The sequence below is a fragment of the Zalophus californianus genome, chromosome 8 (assembly GCF_009762305.2).
Source record: "Zalophus californianus isolate mZalCal1 chromosome 8, mZalCal1.pri.v2, whole genome shotgun sequence".
NCBI classification, from domain to species: domain Eukaryota; kingdom Metazoa; phylum Chordata; class Mammalia; order Carnivora; family Otariidae; genus Zalophus; species Zalophus californianus.
The window spans coordinates 111,473,729-111,483,253 of record NC_045602.1 but is presented as its reverse complement, the minus strand read 5'-3'; positions in this window follow the sequence as shown (position 1 = coordinate 111,483,253).

Genomic DNA, 9,525 nt, shown 5'->3' with positions numbered 1-9,525 from the left:
CAGACAACAAGGGAGTGATCCCTGAGAGATAAAAAAACCAAAGAGGGGAGCCCGACAATTGCCCCCCAGCTTACTATCTAGAGAGAGTTTTCAAGCCACAGTGCAGGAGGGGGAACGTAGGCGGAGCCAAGTGGTCTTCCTGAGGTGAGGAGATGCAACTGGGAGGCCAAAGCAGCCAGGGTTCACAGGGTAGAGTCACTCAGGAGAGAGAAAGATAGGGAGGGAGGGAGGGAGGGAGGAAGGAAGGAAGGAAGGAAGGAAGGAAGGAAGGAAGGAAGGAAGGAAGGAAGGAAAGAAAGGAGGGAAGGAATGAGAGGGAGGGAGGGAGGGAGGGAGGAAGGAAGGAAGGAAGGAAGGAAGGAAGGAAAGAAAGGAGGGAAGGAATGAGAGAGGGAGGGAGGGAGGGAGAGGGGGAGGGGGAAGGGGGAGAGAGAGAGAGAAAGGAAAGATGGCTTGATCTTGAGAGAGAGAAAGAGAGAGCATGCAAAAGTTCTGGAGATCTGCAGAGAACCCCTGGAGTCTTCTTCTGAGTACTGATGAGCACATCCATATTAGCCAGAGTTTTCCAGAGAAACAGAACCAGTAGGATAGATATATCCAATAGATAAAAGCCCAAGAGAATCAGGAGTGCCAAGGGTGTAAGTCTGAAGCAGGAGAGCGAGGTTCTTGTCTCACGGAGTTGAAGAATGAATCTCGTGGACAGAGAGGGAGCAAAGCAATAGACTTTTATTAAGCAAGAATACAGTGAAAGCTCTCAGGAGTGAGAGGGGTCCCAACTGGGTTGCCTATGAGGACTTTTCATCTCTGACCTTGTATTAGGACTTTACCAGGAAGCTTGCCGGTGGTTCTGTCAGTGGTCTGGGACTAGACATTGTGTGAGAGTCTTTGTTTCTTGGGACATCTGTGATTTATAGGTATGGGTTGCTTGGTTTGGTTCATCTTTAGAGCTAACCTCTCCTTTGAGGCCTCATCATTTTTTGCGGTTATTTGTTATTTTCTGTGGTCACAATGTAATTATTAGAAAAATATTTTTAACCCTAGTAGTTGGGACAGGGTGGTCTGGTTTTTCTTCCTCATCTTTCTTTTTGTTCTTAGTGTCTGCACACCTAAAATACCCTCAGAGCCTGGTCAGGGGCCTCCTATCTCTCCCTGCTTAAAGTCCCATCCTTTCCCTATTCAAGTCCCAATCCAAGTCCAAAAGCCCAGGAGCCAGGGGCATGGATATCTGGTGTCTGAGGGCAAGAGCAGAGAGGTGTGCCAAATCAAGCAGAGAGAATTCATCCTTCTTCCATCTTTTTGTTCTAGTCAGGCCCTCGAGGGATTGGATGAGGCCCACCCACATTGGTGAGGGCCTTCTTCATTACTCAGTCTACCAGGTCAAATACTAATCTCTTCCAAAAAAATGATCTCACAGACACACTCAAAAATAATGTCTTACCAGCTCTCTGGGCATTCCTTAGTCCGGTAAAGCTGACACATGAAATTAATCATCACAGCATGCATGGAAACTGAGGTCATGGCCATCATAAACCTACCCCTTGTCAACTTGGTGCACATATATATTTCCTCAAGCCATACTTAATCTCCAAATAAAAGCAATAAAAAGTCATAATTCCATCTAACATAACAAAATTACCCTGTGTACAACCAAAAATGCACCAATCCCTTCCCCAAAAGAAGAGACAAAGTTCTTGAATGATGTTTACTCTCCTGACAGCCCATAACTGAAATTCAGTAGCTCTCCTTATCTGCAGATCATTCCAAGACCACCAGTGGATGCCTGAGAACGTGGATAGTACTGAACCCTATGTATACTATGCTTTTTCTTATCCATATATAGCAATGATAAAGTTTAGTTTATAATTAGGCACAGAACTAGATAAACAGCAATAACTAATAATAAAATGGAATAATTATAACAATATCCTGTAATAAAAGTTATGTAAATGTAGTCTCTCTCTCTCTCTCTCTCTCTCAAAATATCTTACTCTATCGTACTCACCCTTTTTCTCCTTGTGATGATGTAAGATGCTAAAAAGCCCAGGCGACGAGTTGAAGTTAGATGAATAACTTTGGCTTGGTGACAAAGCATTAGGTTACTCTGGATCTTCCAATAATGTCAGAAGGAGGATCATCTGCTTCCAGACCATGGTTGACTGCGGGTAACTGAAATTACTGAAAGCAAAACCGTGGATAAGGGAGGATTACTGGACTGTGATGTAAAGTTAATGACACTGAAATACTGATATAAAGTCAAGACATCTTATGTTTACATGATAAGGCAATAAGAGAACGAAGAACACAAAGATATTTGCTTAATACATACGTATACACACAAATGTATTTGTAATTTAAAAAGGAGGAAATACTCAAGACAATCATAGTCCTTATTTCTGTACCTGGATCTGCTGGATCAGATGGCTCAGTGACAGAGCTTTCTCTTGCTCTGGACCCCGCTCAAAACTAGCAGCTTTTCAGGTCACTCAGTAAATAGGCTGGACTAACACACTCCAGTGAAGAATATATTGCCTCCGAAATCTGTGGAGGCCCACTGGGCATTGTGCCCCTTTCTTGGCCAGAGGACGGGCCAGATGCAACAACTTTACTATCACCTTGGAAGGGATATCTCACCACGCCCCATCCCACCGGACCTCTAGAAATTTCACGGAGTTAGAAGACACCAAATTTTCATCAGATTTACTTCCCACTTTGTGACACACACACGTCTTACCAGTAAGTCTGTAGTAGTGGCTGCCCCCTGCTTACTGGGTCCCATCCGCATAATGTCATCCAGGTCAGAGACCAGCATGATGTCTTGAGGAAGGGGAAGGTGACCAAGATCCCTGCCAACTAAATCACAATGTGGGTCTGGAGAATTGATGTACCCCTAAAGTTGGACAGGGAAGGTGCATTGCTCACCTTGCCCACTGAAAGCCAACTGCTTCTGGTGAGCCCTGTGGACAAGGATGGAGGAAAAGGCATTTGCCCGATCAGGAGCTTCACACCAAGTACCGGGGGATATGTTAATTTGTTCAAAGAATGAAACCACATCTGGTACAGGAGCTGCAGGAGGAGGCATCACTTAGTTAAGCTTCTGATAATCCACCATCATTCTCCAAGCTCCGTCTCTCTTCCGTACAGGCTAAATGAGAGTGTTGAATGAGGAGATGGTGGGACTCACCACCCCCGCGTCTTTCAAGTCCTTGATGGTGGCACTGATCTCTGCAATCCAACAGGAATGCGGTATTGCTTTTGATTCACTATTTTCCTAAGCAGAGGTGGTTCTAGTGGCTTCCATATCATAATATCCCTTTCTTACCATAATATCCCTCACTCCACAGGCCAGGGAACCATTCCGCTAGCTGCTGAGTCTGCTGAGTATGTCAGTTCTGATTATACATTCTAGAACAGGAGAAATGACCACAGGTTGGGTTTGGGTACCCACTTTCAGACAGATCTGATCGAAAACCCCATTGATCACCTGACTTCCATAAGCCCCCACTCTGACTGGTGGGCCACAGCAATGTTTTGGGTCTCTTAGAATTAATGTCAGAGGGGTGCCTGGGTGGCTCAGTCGTTGGGTGTCTGCCTTCGGCTCAGGTCATGATCCCAGGGTCCTGGAATTGAGCCCTGCATCGGGCTCCCTGCTCTGCAGGAAGCCTGCTTCTCCTTCTCCTGCTCCCCCTGCTTGTGTTCCCTCTCTCGCTGTGTATCTCTGTCAAATAAATAAAATCTTTAAAAAAATAAAAAGAATTAATGTCAGAGCCAGTGTGTCCCTGCATGGTCTGATTCCTTTTTCCCTAATGTACAGTTACACAGGTGAAAGGCTGTAGGTCCCTTTGTAGGGAAGACTGCGAAAAGATTATCAGTATAAATTTTAGGGAGTATATCAGGGCCCTTCCTCAAGGGGACCTGGCCTCCCTTCCATTTAAGGGATGTTGGGTCTGTAAACTGACTCAAGTCTGGGGATCAGCGGAGGGGCCGTGACTCTTTTGTTATAATTTCAATTAGACTCTTGTTCACTTGACCTAGAACTCTTCTGCTTATACAGATCAAGTAAGAATTTAGTAGACTTCCTATTTCACTTCTAGGAATACCATGATTAATACCATGAATACTTGTTTCACTTCTAGGAATGCCATGGGTCAACATGAGTCACACTATTCTAACTGCTGCTTGGATTCTGCTGTCCATTATGGTCATCACACCATCTTGTCTTTGACAGTTGAGCGCAGCCACATGGCTCCTACCACCCCAGGACCCCTTTGTTCCCATTGCCTAATTTAGGTTTACCAGTTGTGTGGCTTCAGTTCCCACTGTGAGGTCTGACCTACAGAGAAAAGCGATCATGAAGTTCTTCAAGGATGCTGGGACTCCTCTCACAAATATATTTCTCAGAGTATTGGTGAAAGGTATCTCTTCTGAACCCTCTTCATGTAAGCTAGATCTTAAATGACAAATCCACTCTAACATTCTAGTCTCCCTAAGCTTCTGAATCCCTATCTGTACATTAAATCAAGGGAGGTTGGGCATTTCCAGTTCATTCACAGTGGGCTGACCACCTTTTGGTCCATCCTTCAGCCAGTCAACCAAATAGTTAAAGCCTTTCCTGAGCTGCATCATTAAATGTGGAACCCTTGCTTAGTGAACCCATTCAATAAATTCTGCCTAATCCAACTTTATGTTTCTTCCACCATTTTCCTACTGCCTTAGGAATTCTCACACATTCTCACACATGTCCCAGGAATTTCTGTCCATAAAAATTAGAAAACTCAAGTAGTTCTTTTCGATTGTAGCTCACCTTATACCTCAAATGTTGGGACCTACTGGAATTTGAGTCTAGTTACAGGTGTGGAAACAAAGAGGGGTGGTGGTGGTGGCAGATCCTGGGAAGAATCGGGATTGTTTTTTATGGCAATCTAGATTCATCATATGTAACAAATGTACCCTTTGGTGGGGATGTTGATAATGGGGGAGGCTGTGCATGTGTGAGAGCAGAGAGTATGTGGGAAATCTCTATACCTTCCTCTCAATGTTGCTGTGAACTTAAAACTGCTCTAAAAAATAAAGACTTTAAATATAAACAAAAAAAGTTATAGCTAACAAACCAACAAAGGAGATAGAATGGAATCATAAGAAATAGTCAATCCAAAGCAGAAAGCAGAAAAAAAGAAAGGAAACAAACAACAAATGGGACAAATAGAAAACAAATAGCAAGATGGTGGATTTAAACCCAACCATACTAATTATCACATTAAATGTAAATGCTCTAAATGCCCCAATTAAAGGAGCAGACACTGTCAGATTGGATTAAAAATCAAGACTCCAGGGGTGCCTGGCTCTCTCAGTCAGAAGAACGTGCAACTCTTGATCTTGGGGTCGTCGTTCAAGCCCCACATTGGATGTAGAGATCACTAAAAAAATAAACTTAAAAAAAAAAGACTCCACAATAGTTAGGCACTTGTGTTTGCTGCCCTTGTGGCAAAGACTCAGGAAATGATAACAGCTAACTCTTATTGAACATTCCGTTTGCCTCATAGTGTTTTAAGGGCTTGAAATGTATTATCTCATCTAATCTTCTTAACAGCCCCAGAAGGTAGGTACTAATGTCACCTTCATGTTATGGCTGAGGTTATACATTGAGGCCCAAAGAAGTGAGGAAATTTGCCAAGGTCACCTCCTAGTTACAGGTGGATCCCCAGGAGTTACACTCTAACATCCCACTCTGCCTCCTCTTGGACATGCGGTGCCTTCCTTATAGGGCCAAAGCAGAAGGCTGGGCCATCTGTGCTTGGGGCTGAGAATGGGGAGGACTTCCCAGCATGTGCTACAGGAATGTCAGTGCAGAGCAGCATCAAGTTAGCCTGGGGAAGCAGCTGCTAGCACCTTCGAATGAATCTTCATGTGCCACCGCCTTCTTCCTAAGGGCCTTGGCTCTGACTCTAAACTTCAGCTCCCTGACAGCCTGGCAGCTGTGTAGTCTCTGGGTGGCCCATCCCACCCTCAGAACATTGTTCTGCCCATCAGCATTAGAGATAAGCTCTCTCTGGGAAGACAAGCCCTTGGAAGCCAGTTCCAAATGCCAAGCAACCAGATTGTCCTAGCATTTTTTTCAGACCTTTGCCAAGGTTTGCAGAGCTGCTCCAATGGCAGGATAAATGGCCAGGCTGGGCACACATCTCAGAGGACCCAGGAAGAGTCATCAGTCCAACCCAGACTCAGGCATCCATAGAGATATTTTGTTCATTCATTCATTCTTCTATAGATTTATTGAGCACCTTCTACATGTCAGGCACTATTCTAGGCTCTGAGAATTCAGTGAGGACTGTGAAAAGTCTCTGCCTCCCAGGGGCTCACAGTCCAATGGAGGGAGACAGACAGTTGGGAAGAAGTCCTTGCAGTAAAGCATGATGACTGGCGAAATAGCAGCCATGACAAGGTAAATGGGTGTACCCATCCATGTTTTGAAGGATGAGCAGGAGTCTTCTGGGGAGACAAGATAGGGAAGGCCATCGCAGGGGAGGGCCAGTGTTGCAGAGGCAGAGGTGAATAGGAGCAGGATGTGTAGGGGAGCTCCTGGAATATACAGGTAAGGAGGTGGAGTCAGGCAAACCCGGAGAAATGGAATGTACCAGATGGCCAGGGAGTTTGGACTTGACCCATTGGCCTGGAACAAGGTGCCCTTGAAGGCTTTTATGCAGGTATATGACATGAGGGTATTGGAGTTTCAGGCAGAGGAACGGCCATGTGGGTAAGGGCTCCAGGAAGCCACTGGAGTCAGAGAGATGAGGGAGGGGGCTGGTAAAGAGATACTGGCAAGAAATAATGGGGGGGGGGGTCAAATTAGGTAAATGTCAGGCTGGCTAATAATAAAAAGGTGGATGGGGTGAAGAGGTGGAATGTCAGGGCCTGGAGAATTACCAGATATGAGGGAAGAAGTGGAAGCCAGGGAGGGCTGTGCTGGAGTGATCTAGAAGATAGAACCACAGACAGAGGTGAGGGCGAAGGGTGACTCTTCTTCACCACCAGCTGTAACAGTAATCAGGAGAGGTGGGCTCTGTCACCAAAGACATATGGGGATGCCTGGATTTCTCATAGTCCTACAGGACTGTTCTCTCAGTGCTAATGGAGACCAGAAGGGGATTAGGGGATTAGAGCAAGTAATCGATTAAACAAGGCCATCTTCATCATGCACAAAACCGAGTATCTTCAAGTCAATGCCTGGAAGAGAAGGGAGTGTGGCCCCAGGCAGTCACACCCACCTTTACTGCCTCCCTGCCCTTCCCTCTATTTGTTTCTAAGTTCCAGGCACACTTGCAGACCCCTGCTCTGCCTCCAAGAATGCATGTTAAGTTATTCCCTCTGCCTGAAAATTCCTACTGCCTCCAATATGCTCCATTTGGCTAATTCTTTCTTTAGGACTTTGCCTAGTTCTCCTCCAGGACTTCTCACCCTCCAGATGACTTAAGATTCCCTCTGTGCTCTGCCAGCCCCTTGTCATGCATGATTCTAATTACAGTGAACTGTGGGCTTTCTTCTTATTTCCCCACCGCTGGATGGTGAGTACAGCAGAAGTTACAACTGAATTTTATCCACTTCTTGATTTTAGGATCAACATGAGGCCTGAAAGAATAGAAGTGGGTGGGTGGGTGGGTGGATGGATGGAGTTATGGATGGAGGGAGGGATAAAAAATATGTGAGGGATAGGTGGAAGAATGGATGGATGGAGTTAAGAGAGTATATGGATTAGTGAAGAGATGAGTAAATGAGGATTAGAGAAGTGAAGAGGTAGAGTAAGAGAAAGAGCAAATAATGAACAGGCAAATAAATAAATGAATAAGTAAATGATCCTAAGAATGAATGAGCAAGTGAATCGATGAGTGAGTGAGTGGATGAACAACTTGCATGAATAAAATTAAGAACAAGTAGATGGGCGGATGAGTTAATGAACAAAAGTAGAGAATGAGGGTAATCCGGGCCACCCAAACAATCACTGCTGGGAAGGTGTCTGGTGCATAGGAGGCACTCAGTAAGCATCTGTTGAATAAAGGAAGAACACACACCAAAAAAAAAAAAAAAAAAAAGAATGTTGGTAGACCAGTTGACCCACCTCTGGCAAACACTAGGGCTGCTACTAGGATATTTTGGTTCTAATCACAGCCCTTCAGTTTTCAATTATGTTACTTTGAGTTCATCCTTTTCCTTCTCTAAACCTCTGTTTTCCCATTGGTAAGAGGAGATGATTGCCTTTATTTGTCACACCTATGATAAAGATGCTCTAGTAAGAGCCACGTGGCAATAACAGGGGCTCAACAAATGTTTCACTCCAGCACCCCCACTTTTTTGTACTACTTGAAGTACCTTGAATATTTTTTTAATATTACAAAGGCCCTGCTAGTGTCCCCTCTCACGGAAGCACACTTGCTCACTTACACATCTGAGCAGCTGAATTCAACCCATAGCGCCTCCCAGGATTCTGGTCTGTCTGTGCTCATGAAATGCTCTTCCACTCAGGTGTTTCAGTCTTCGTGGAGAACCCTCAGCATTATTATTGTTGCTTTTATCATCATCGTCATTATTATTTAAATTTTTCCCCAGAGCCTCAGGATCAGGTGACAAAATAAATCGGTCCTGTTTTTATCTTAATTTTAAATTTTGAGTGGAGAAAAGATGAGGTGGGTGGAGAAAGAAAAGTGCTTTGTTCTTGTTCAATTTCCGAAAGCCAATTGCCCAAGCTCACTGTCCTCCCTGCTGAGGAGAGCCACGGCAAGCCTTACTTCCTCTTCTTCACAGTGAGGAAATTGCTTCATCATTTCCAGCCAAGGAAAAAAGACAGCCGTGAAGAACAGCCTATTTTAATAGGAAGTACAGAGCATAATTCTCATCATAATGCTCACAAGCGCCCATTTATATTAAATAGGCCCCTGTGCTCTCACCTAAATTCTCATTTTCTGTCTACAACCACAAGACCCCACCCCCCACCGCCCCACCGCCCCCCACCCCACCCCCCGATGGAGGGAAACCCCTCCTCAACGTGTGTTGCTCTGTCTCGGCACGAGGGGGCGCTCCCAGACCAGACACAGGTGGCTCTGAGCCACCTGCCTCGCTGCTGCCACCTCCTGTGGATGCAGCAACTTTGCGGACCTATTCGGAAGAGCTGGACCAAGGAGTTCCTGTCCCCTTAAGATCTCCACGAAGACGAGATGCAATCCTCAAGACTGAAGCAAGGTGACTACAGAGGAACAGGATGTTGCTTGACACTTCCCTAGATCACCACAGAAGAGACTGGGCCTCTGGAGAGGCAACGGGATCTAAATTGAAGGCCTACTGTGTGCCAGGGCTTTCCATAATTCAAGTCATTCACTCCACAAACACTGAGGGCCTTTGGTGATGGCTATCCAATATGAAGAGGAGACTGAGGGTCCAAGAGGAAGCTTGACCTTCATATGAGTCTTGTTAACAGCCAGCACCACTTCCCACAGCATGTTGCTAAGCAAGAAAGTGGTCTCAGCTGTGGACTAGTTT